This window comes from Medicago truncatula, chromosome 3 (assembly GCF_003473485.1).
Source record: "Medicago truncatula cultivar Jemalong A17 chromosome 3, MtrunA17r5.0-ANR, whole genome shotgun sequence".
Classification (NCBI taxonomy): Eukaryota; Viridiplantae; Streptophyta; class Magnoliopsida; order Fabales; family Fabaceae; genus Medicago; species Medicago truncatula.
The window spans coordinates 30,774,966-30,784,987 of record NC_053044.1 but is presented as its reverse complement, the minus strand read 5'-3'; the positions used below and the strand labels follow the sequence as shown (position 1 = coordinate 30,784,987).

General features: G+C 35.7%; 1 non-coding gene across 1 annotated transcript; it reads left to right on the top strand.

Moving 5' to 3' along the window:
• The first annotated feature begins 278 nt into the window (after nucleotides 1–278).
• Nucleotides 279–385, top strand: LOC120579793 (small nucleolar RNA R71). Its single transcript, XR_005645538.1, has one exon. It is a non-coding gene; the product is annotated as a small nucleolar RNA R71 (small nucleolar RNA).
• The last annotated feature ends 9,637 nt before the right edge of the window (nucleotides 386–10,022 follow it).

Here is a 10,022-nt window from a genome sequence, read left to right as displayed (position 1 = left end):
TGTGACGACACTTACAGTTAATTTATCAAAGGGTAGATAGATGATCAAGGGTAGAAACTTGGCACATACCTGCCTCTTTTTTAGAGGGTGGAGGAGTACCTTCAGTGATAACTCTCTCACTTGTCCACTGATAGTGGTTGTATGCCATGTTCTCGATCAAATCATAGGCTCCTGTGTAAGTTTTATTCATCAAAGCTCCACCTGCAGTTGCATCAACATAAATTTTTGTGGTACACAAGAGACCATTATAAAAAGTGTGTATAATAAGCCAATTCTCAAAACCATGATGGGGGCAAAGCCTAAGCATTTCTTTGAAACGCTCCCACGCATCGTAAAGAGATTCACCATCTTTTTGAGTGAATTGTGTGATTTGACTCCTCAATTGAGCAGTTTTACTATGGGGAAAGAATTGGGAAAGAAATGCCTTCCTCATTTGGTTCCATGAAGTGATAGAACCAATTTGAAATGAATGAAACCAAGCACTAGCTCTATCCCTCAAAGAGAAAGGAAAGAGGTGCAGCCTTACGGCCTCTTGGTTTACCTTCAAAGTTCCATTGAGTCTTAGAAAAGTTAAAATATGAAAATTCGGATCCTCAGTGGGTGATCCGAAAAATTGATTTTGCTGCACCAGGTAAATAAGTGCAGGCTTTATTTCAAATTTAATATCCTCAACCGTTGGGTACACAATAGCATCGTACGGCTCATCTGAAGATGTGATTGCCTACTCTTTGAGAGCACGTTTCTCATCCATATCGTTATTATCTTCTTTGAGTCATGCCTGAAATCAAAACGGTTATAGATAGAAAATAAAAAATAATAATAAAAATATAAAATAAAATAAAATAAGGAGAAAAGGAGGGAGAGATATTGTATATATATATATATATATATATATATATATATATATATATATATATAAAATAAATAAATAAATAAAGAGATAAGAAAAGGAAAGAAAATATATATATATGTTTTTTTTTTTTTATGGAGAGAGAGAGAGATATTTTATATATAAATATATATATATATATATATATATTTTTTACATAGAGAGAGAGAGATATAAGTATATAAAAAAATAAAAAGATAAGAAAAAGAAATAATTTTTTTTATATATAAATATATTTTATTTACTTATATATATTTTTTTTTCTTAGACTAAACACTATTGAAAAGTTAATCAAATTACAATAACTCCCCGGCAGCGGCGCCAAAAACTTGATGGCATAAAACCGCAAGTGCACGGTCTTACCGAAGTAGTAAAAATAGAGTATCGTTCCGACAGCGAGTTATGAATTCAATTAACTTTAGATAATGATTAGACTAAAGTTTTATGAGGTAGAAAGTTTTGGGTTTTTAATTGAAAGTAAATAATAAAAGAAAGGATGAAAGCCTTGGGATCGTTGGTTTCATCTAAATAACAAGTCCTTCTCAAACCAAAACTATAAGCTTATAATGTTATGTTAGACCTAATTTCTCAAGACAGTTTCTCTTATGTTCCTCTAGCAACCAAGCCTATTTCGCTGACTTGATTACTATTAGATTTTGGTTCCTCTAACAACCAAGCCTATTTCGCTGACTTGATTGTTATTAGTTCCCTTGAAGATCGAAACTATATGTCTCAAAGATTGCAAAGCCTATTTCGCTGACTTTGCAATCCTTGTCTAAATTCACTTGTTCGAATATCAAAGCTCCACTTTCGTTTTATGAATTGATATTTGGAATAATGGATAAACAATTATCAAACCCTCCACTTTCGTTTCCACAATTTGATAATGGTTGATCCATGTTAAAGCGGTGAATTTAGATAAGAAATTAGGGTTACATAAGATTAAGGCTTAGAGCTTGGCTTGATTAGGATTATGTCATTTAGACTTATCCAACAATCCCAAGACAAGAGAAGTCTACTCACTAATGTTCATCGTAGACAAGGGGAAGAAGAGAGAAAGCATAAAAGTAAATAACAATAAAGTAAAATGAACTTTTATTAGAAAGACAATTGTCACATATTGCATTCCAAGAAAAGATGAATATTTGTGATGGCTAGCTACTCTATTTATAGTTTACATTCGACTTAAAATCTAAGCAATCACTAGAATGTTCCACAAGTAAACTAAAATAGAGTAGCTTAAAATCTAAGCAAAAGCAGCAAAAGTAGTTCTGGAGTGTGGCACGGCCGTGCCAAGCCTAGCACGGGCCGTGCCAAGCTTCTGACTTTGGGGGAGATATATTTTGTCTCCAAATCTTCGTATTTTCGTACCGAATCAACTCCAAATCCCTTTCTTTTGCTCCAAGACTCAATCCATCAAATATTCGTTCCTAAAATATAACAATATGCAATTGTAGTAAAATAGTTCAAGAAAGGAAATAATATTAATATAAAATAAACTTAAATCTAAATAAAACTAAACTAAATAACATATTAAAATAGATAATAAATGACTCATCAAGCGCCGACACGCACACACGTTGTATGTTTACCGTTTTAGATGTATGTTTAGGAGACGCGATACTTAGAAAATGTTCATTTTTTTTAAAGCAAATTAATTCCATCACTCAAATCTTTCCTAATAAACCTTGGAGTCAAAACTCCATTGTATTTTCCTTTATTTTCTTAATCAAATTCAAATGAATCTTAATTTCTACTTAGACACTTTTTTCGTTAATAATTGAACCAACAATTCACTATCTTTTCCTCTCATGCCTTTACGGCCTCTTTCTCTTCTTCAAAACCATTTTCAAAAACTAAAATCAATTGAAACACACCAAAAATACTTTTGGAAGAGAACTACATGGAATTTTGATCCCTTAAAAGGGTATGTAGGCAAGAGGTCAAAACCTCTCCAAGTCCAATAAAATGAAATCTCATACACTTTGTTTCCAAATCCTTAACCTAAATAAACTCTCTTTTTCAATAAATAAGCATAAAAGTAAAGCGTAGACATAAAGCTAGGAAAGCGGTTCCTATAAAATACTATAGTCGTTACGGGTGCTTAACACCTTCCCGTAACAAAAACGACCTCCGAACTTAGAGTTTCTAAGGGTTTTCTCAATTTTACCCTTCCCAAGAAAAAATAGAGGATATCAAAGATTGAAAGGTTCAAGCCTAATTAATGATTTGATACCCCAAAATCGAGATAACAGGCTTAATCTGGGGGAGAGAGCAGCTCTCCAATCCAATATGAGAAAGTGTTACAAAGGGTTACAAGAAACAATAGCCTTCAAGCTTACACAAGAACAAGCCCTAGATTCTACCCATATGTGTTTCCTCACTCTCACAATATGAACCCTAAAGAGGAGACACTAGAGGAAGCTTTAGATCCTTCCAACTAATGAACTCCTCACTACCCAAGGTGATTACAATGTTTTTCCCAACCCAAGATATACTCTCTACAAAGACACTCAACACTTTGGTTCCCTCCTTTGTAATCCAAGTTTCTCTCTCTAAGATCTTCCAAGCTCTCTCTCAAATCTGCACAAGAACACAATATATACTAGCCTTCCTCTGAAGCAATCGTGCCACGATTTCCAAATCGTGTCACGATTTGCGTCCGTCCCAAGGTATGACCAGTCCTTATCAGTGATATTTAACGAGCAAGTTTCTGAATCGTGTCACGATTTCCCAAGATCGTGCCACGATCTGGCGTCCTGCAAACTAGCTCACGGCACCTTGAAATCGTGTCACGATGCCAAAATCGTGTCACGATTTCTCTGTTCTTCCAGACCACAAATTTGAAGGCAATATCAACATTTATCCACCTTGACTTCTAATTTGGTGGTGATGTTAGTTTAACCATCGACCACCATGCTGCTCTCTCCAAAAGGGAATTACTCTTCGACAAATTTGATCAAGTCCAAGCAATGCTTGAATCTTGATCTAGGCAATGACTTGGTGAACACATCTGCCGGATTCTCCTCCGATGCCACTTTCTCAACCATAATCTCTTTTGATTCAATCATGTCTCTAACAAAGTGCAGGCGAATATCAATGTGCTTTGTCCTTTCATGATACACTTGATGATTTGCCAAGTGAATGACACTTTGACTATCACAATGTATCTTCACACATTCTTGAGTAATTCCTAACTCACCAATCATCCCTTTCAACCATATGGCCTCCTTCACACCTTCAACAAGTGCGATGTACTCCGCTTGAGTTGTAGATAATGCCACCACGGATTGTTGATTTACCTTCTGTTATACCCTGATTTTGGACCTAAAAATACTCATTCAAATTGCTTTTCCACCACTGATATTTGTCAATTTACTGTTGTTTTACTCTGAACTTTTACTTTGTTTCATCTGCATATTTTACTGTCTCCGTCTCGGACTATTTTCAATCATGATTTTGTCTTTGATTTTCTTGCATAAAACTATCCAAAATGTCTTTCTTGCATTACAAGTCATTTGAAAAACTCTCGAAATCATTGCATTACTTTTCTTGCATTTTATTTCAAAATCATACAAAAAGGGTATTTTGGTCATTTCCTGCAGTGGAACCCATTTTAGTACCTGTGTTTGTCTCTGAGTCTTTTCAACTTGTTTTACAAATCATTGTCGAGTCTTTGTTAAAAAATCATTTCAAAATTTGCATCTGGGTCAGTTTGAGTCAGTTTAGTCCTTTTGTTGGTTTTATTTTAGGTTTCACTTTACTCTTTTTTTCCAATTTACCAATTTTAGTCCAATTTTATTTTAATTGCATTTTAGTCCCTGAAACAGTTTCTAAAATTGCATTTTAGTCCAATACTTTTTTAAAATTGCATTTTAAGGTCTTTTTTTGTAAATTGCAGTCCAGTCCTTCAATTTTCTTATTTTGCAGCAATGTCCATAAGTCCAATTACAGGTGTTCCTTCCTCATTGGTCCAAGAACACAAGTGGCAGGTTATAAATAGCCAAGTGTCAGAGCCAGATCCAAAGATTGCACGCCACATCACAAACAAAAGAAAATTTTCTCTCTCTTGGCAGTTACAGATCAAAACAGAAAAATCACAAGAACAATCACATAAACCCTAGATTTCCAGATTCATCAAAAGTCATCAAATTCATCATTTCTTTTCGGTGATTCTCAGAGATTCTTTGCAAATCTTCGTCATCGAATCAACTCCTTCGCAATTCCAGTACGAATTCATCACCATTGGTGACGAATTCAAGCACGATCACGAAGGATCTGAAAGCTTGAGAAGAAGAGGAAAAGAAGCAGATTCGAACCGGTGAAGAAGAAGAGCATCACCGATTTATTTTCAGTTTCAAAGCGAAGATTAACCAACAGAAGCAGTTCAAGTTTTTCTGAAGATTTTCGTTCGAATCTCCAATCAAATCACAGGTAAAACTCAAACTTCATCTTTCTTTCTCAAGAACATCAACAAAGACGAATCAAATGTAGATCTGTGAGGTTCTAAAGCTTTCATTCGAAAAAACTAAAAAAAAAAAGGACTAAAAAAGATTTCGAAAACCGTAAAAAAGAATTTCAGATCTACGTTGATTCGAGCTTTGCATGCAAAATCCAGTGCCAGATTCGTGTTCAGAACAAAAAAGGATATCTAGATCTGTAAAAAAATTTAAAAACGGAGAAGTTTCTCATCTCCGGTCCGGCAGCGCCGCCCTGTTGGGCCGGCAAACCACCACACCAGAGCGGTGAAGCTCGCCGGAGAAGATGAAGATCATCTTCTGGTTTTCCAGAAATGTTTAAGAGAGAAGTGAGAGCTTCTCTCACTAGGATGAGAGAAGTGAGAGCTTCCTCAAGCCTTTTTATAAACAACTGAACCGGTCCGGTTTATTTCTGGTTCTTTCCCTTCATTCTGAGCCTTTAGATCTAGGGTTTGGTTTCCTGGATCAATCTAACGCTCCCTGTGCATCCGGATCTGTGGGTTTGGGCTTGGGCTTTCAATTTGTTTGTTTCTGCATTTTTTTCTTATTCCTTGCTACTTGCACTCTGCTGTCTTGCTATTTGAACCCATGATTGCTCAATTTTTCTCTTAAAAAAATTCTAAAGGAATTCCTATATTTTTTATTCATTTTTGGTACTTCTTGTGATGATTTTACACATTGAAAAACTAATAAAAATGTATGTGATAGTTCTTGATGTTTTTTCACTTTTTAATGGAATTTCTTGTGGATTTTTCATCACATTGTGTTCATGGTCTTGGTGCATGATATGAGTGATTGATATGCAATTTCATGTTGAATATGTCTCTGATCATATGTGCGTTTTGCTGTTTGTGGATGTGAATTTTCTTTTCTTTTTTTTGTTTGGCAAGTAATGTGTGTTTTTATCAAGAAACAAAGTGTAGAATATCTCTATGAATGTGTTATAGTGCTTGGCTTGAATGTGTCCTTGATATTCTCACATTATAGCTTAAAATCAAACCTCTTTAAAAAATTGCTATGATGAGGGAATTATAGGTCATGTGCATGTCTAAGTGTTATACCAAATTCTAGGTATATTTTGTCATTTTATTTCACTTCATTGCTCTTTTCTTTTTTGCTATCCTATTTCAATATTGCTTACTTTTTCTTACCATTTTATGCCTTATGTTACTAACCATTTCATTTCATGTTTCATCCATCTCATGAGCATCTTACCTTTTTCATTTTGATTTCTCATAGTTTAGGTTTTTCATCTTTTAATTTCTATGTCAAAATGTCATGTAATATTTTAGGTAGTTTAAATTTCCTTTTTAATTTCTTGCAAGACCATAGAATGTAAATTAGGGCAAATGTAACGGACAATGGACTCTCTAATGATGTACACCGACACGCACACACGGTGTATGTTGATTTACCGTTCTAGATGTATGCTTAGGAAACGCGATCTTTAGACAAATGTCAATTTTTTCCAAAAATAAGCAAATTCCATCACTTGAAATTTTTTCCAAATAAACCTTGGAGTCAAAACTCCATTGAATTTTCCCTTTATTTTCTTAATCAAACTCAAATGAACTCTAATTCCAATTTAGACCTTTTCTAATAACAATTGAACCAACCATTCACCATTTTCTTCTCTCATGCCTTTAAGGCCTCTTTCTCTTCTTCAAAACCTTTTTTCAAAACTTAAATCAATTGAAACACACAAAAACATTTTTGAAAGAGAACTACATGGAATTTTGATCCCTTAAAAGGGTATGTAGGCAAGAGGTCAAAACCTCTCCAAGTCCAATAAAATAAAACCTCAAACACTTTCTCCCCCCCATTCTTAACATAAGCAAAACTTCTTTTCAATAAATAGCATTAAAAATAAAGCGTAGACATAAAACTAGGAAAAAGGTTCTATAATCATTGCGGGTGCCTAACACCTTCCCGTAGTGAAAGCGACCCCCGAACTTAGAATTTCTAAGGGTTTTCTCAATTTTGCCCTTCCCAAGAAAAAATAGAGATTATCAAAGATTGAAAGGTTCAAGCCTAATTAATGACTTGACACCCCAAAATCGAGATAACACCTTCCAACTAATAGCCGTGCCATAAAGAGTAAACACTAAACCTGATAATGATTTTCTAGTGTCCACATTGCCCGCATAGTCCGCATCAACATACCCCTCCAAAGCGTCTTCATCTTGAGCTGCCCTTGTGTACTTCAAACCGCCCTTCAACGACCCATTCAAATACCTCAATACCCACTTCAAAGCTTGCCAATGCACAATACCCGGATTTGCCATAAACCGACTCACAATGCTAACCGCATAAGCTAAGCCTGGTCTACTACAAACCATTCCATACATGATGCTTCCAACCCCATTTGCATAGGGAGTACCTTCCATCAATTGCTTCTCATCCTCGGATTGAGGACATTGTTGTATGGACAACTTTGTGTGGTGACCCAAGGGAGTGCTCACGGTTTTAGAGTTTGACATTCTAAAACGCTCCACCACCTTCTTCAAATAACCAAGTTGAGATAAGAAAAGTTCGCCTTTGTCACGATTCCTCAAGATATCAATCCCAAGAACTCTCTTTGCCGGACCAAGATCTTTCATCTCAAATTCACCATTTAACCTTTCTTTGAGCTTCATAATCTCATCCTTGCTAGAGCTTGCCATCAAGATATCATCCACATATAAAGGAAGATAGAGAATGACTTTCTCACTCTTCTTTAACATGTACACACAAGAATCATATCCGCTTCTCACAAAACCGGTCTTCAAAAGAAATTCATCAAACCGACGATACCATTGCCTAGGGCTTTGCTTCAACCCATACAAAGATTTCTTCAAAAGACACATGTAACACCCCGTTTTCCCAATATCAAAATTTCTTTAAAAACATAATATTTATCAGAGTAAACATCAAACAACGGGATATGACATGTAACGTAGTCAAACAGTTAAATAATAATTTAACCAATATCTTAAACATTGCAGCGGAAAGTCATAAACATAATTCATGAAACGTTTTGGCACGCAGGCCCAACAAGTATCTCAAAAGAGTTCATCAAAATAGAAATTATCATAGCAGTTCACGTAAAAGAATGAAGCATGTTATAGCATTAACCCCTTCCCGTTACGTATCAGAGCGACCTAGACGACACAGTGAAGGCAAGGCCACTCACGACGGCAACTGCACACTAAGCACGATCACCTGCAAGTTACCCATACGAAGGGCAACATTTTCAAGCAGAAGGGGTGAGATTTCATAATAAAATAACATTAATCAATGTAATCGTGAATCATAAATTAACATCATAATCATTCCATTATTAACTTTGCATAAATGCTAAACAGTTATCACGTAATCATATATCCAATTATTATCAACGACATAACATAATCAATAAACACTTATCACTTAATCACGTATTCATTCATTATCAACAAGGCATCTTAATCATGACAATGTGACAATGCTCTTAGATTCCTTATATGCATGTGGTACAAATCGTCATCATAAGTATTAATATACTTTAATCGTGCGGAGGACAAAGCTCCTATAAAACGTGCGGAGGACAAAGCTCCTAATATTCGTGGTGAGGACTAAGCTCAATGAGATGCTATGCATGGACACATATGAACAAAACATCGTAATCAACTTATCAATATGCATCCAATAATTTGGAGCTAAACTTCATCATATACTTATGCACTTAGTTAAATAACGGAAGCAGCATAAACAGGTCACATAACAAGATGATATCATTATATCAATAGCACATAAATTGTATCATTATCAAATCTTCATATCTTGCATAAATATACATTACATTAGCTCATGTTCAATTAATATTATCATGACTTAAACAACTCTACAGACTGCATTTAACGACATCACTAGGTCTCATTACTAGTTAGGGGTTCACTCTTGATCAACAAGTGCGACACAGATCGCACAAACACACAAACAAGTTCATTCTGGTTGTACTCGCGAGGCGAGAGTCCTTACTCGCCATGGCGAGTACCACTCAACTCCCAAACTAAGGTTGTTCTGGGTTCCCTCTGATCCTACATTCATTCCTAATCAATACTAGGTATGTTCAGGTACTCAAAGGCATAAAAGATTCAACTAAAAAGGTCGAAACACGAAATCTAACATGCACTCTGCCTTAGCTCGCTATGGCGAGTAAGGTGGCTCGTAGTGGCGAGCTGCATCACACAACTCGCGAGGCGAAGGGGATTTCTCTCCATGGCGAGTCTAACCAAACAACTCGCGAGGCGAAAAGGAAGGACTCTCGTGGTGAGCGATGAAGTTCATCACTCGCGAGGCGAGGATCATCCCTCGCCAAGGCGAGCGATGAACAGAAGCTCGGGCAGACTAGGGTTTTTCTAAAAAAATCCATCATTCAACATGTTTCAAAGCTTGGTTTTGATTCCAGAATTCATCCTAAACATATTCTAAGGTTAAAGGACGGTTCTTTGATCAATCTAAACAAGTTTTACCGTTTGATCATCAATTTTTAGGGTTTTGACCTAATTCCAAAACTTCTCTAAATCAATCCTAACTTTGTCAACTAATCATCAGAATTACAACGATTAACATTATTGAATTATTAGTCTCACCCTTACCTTGTATGAAGAAATCGCAGCACTCTACCTTGATTC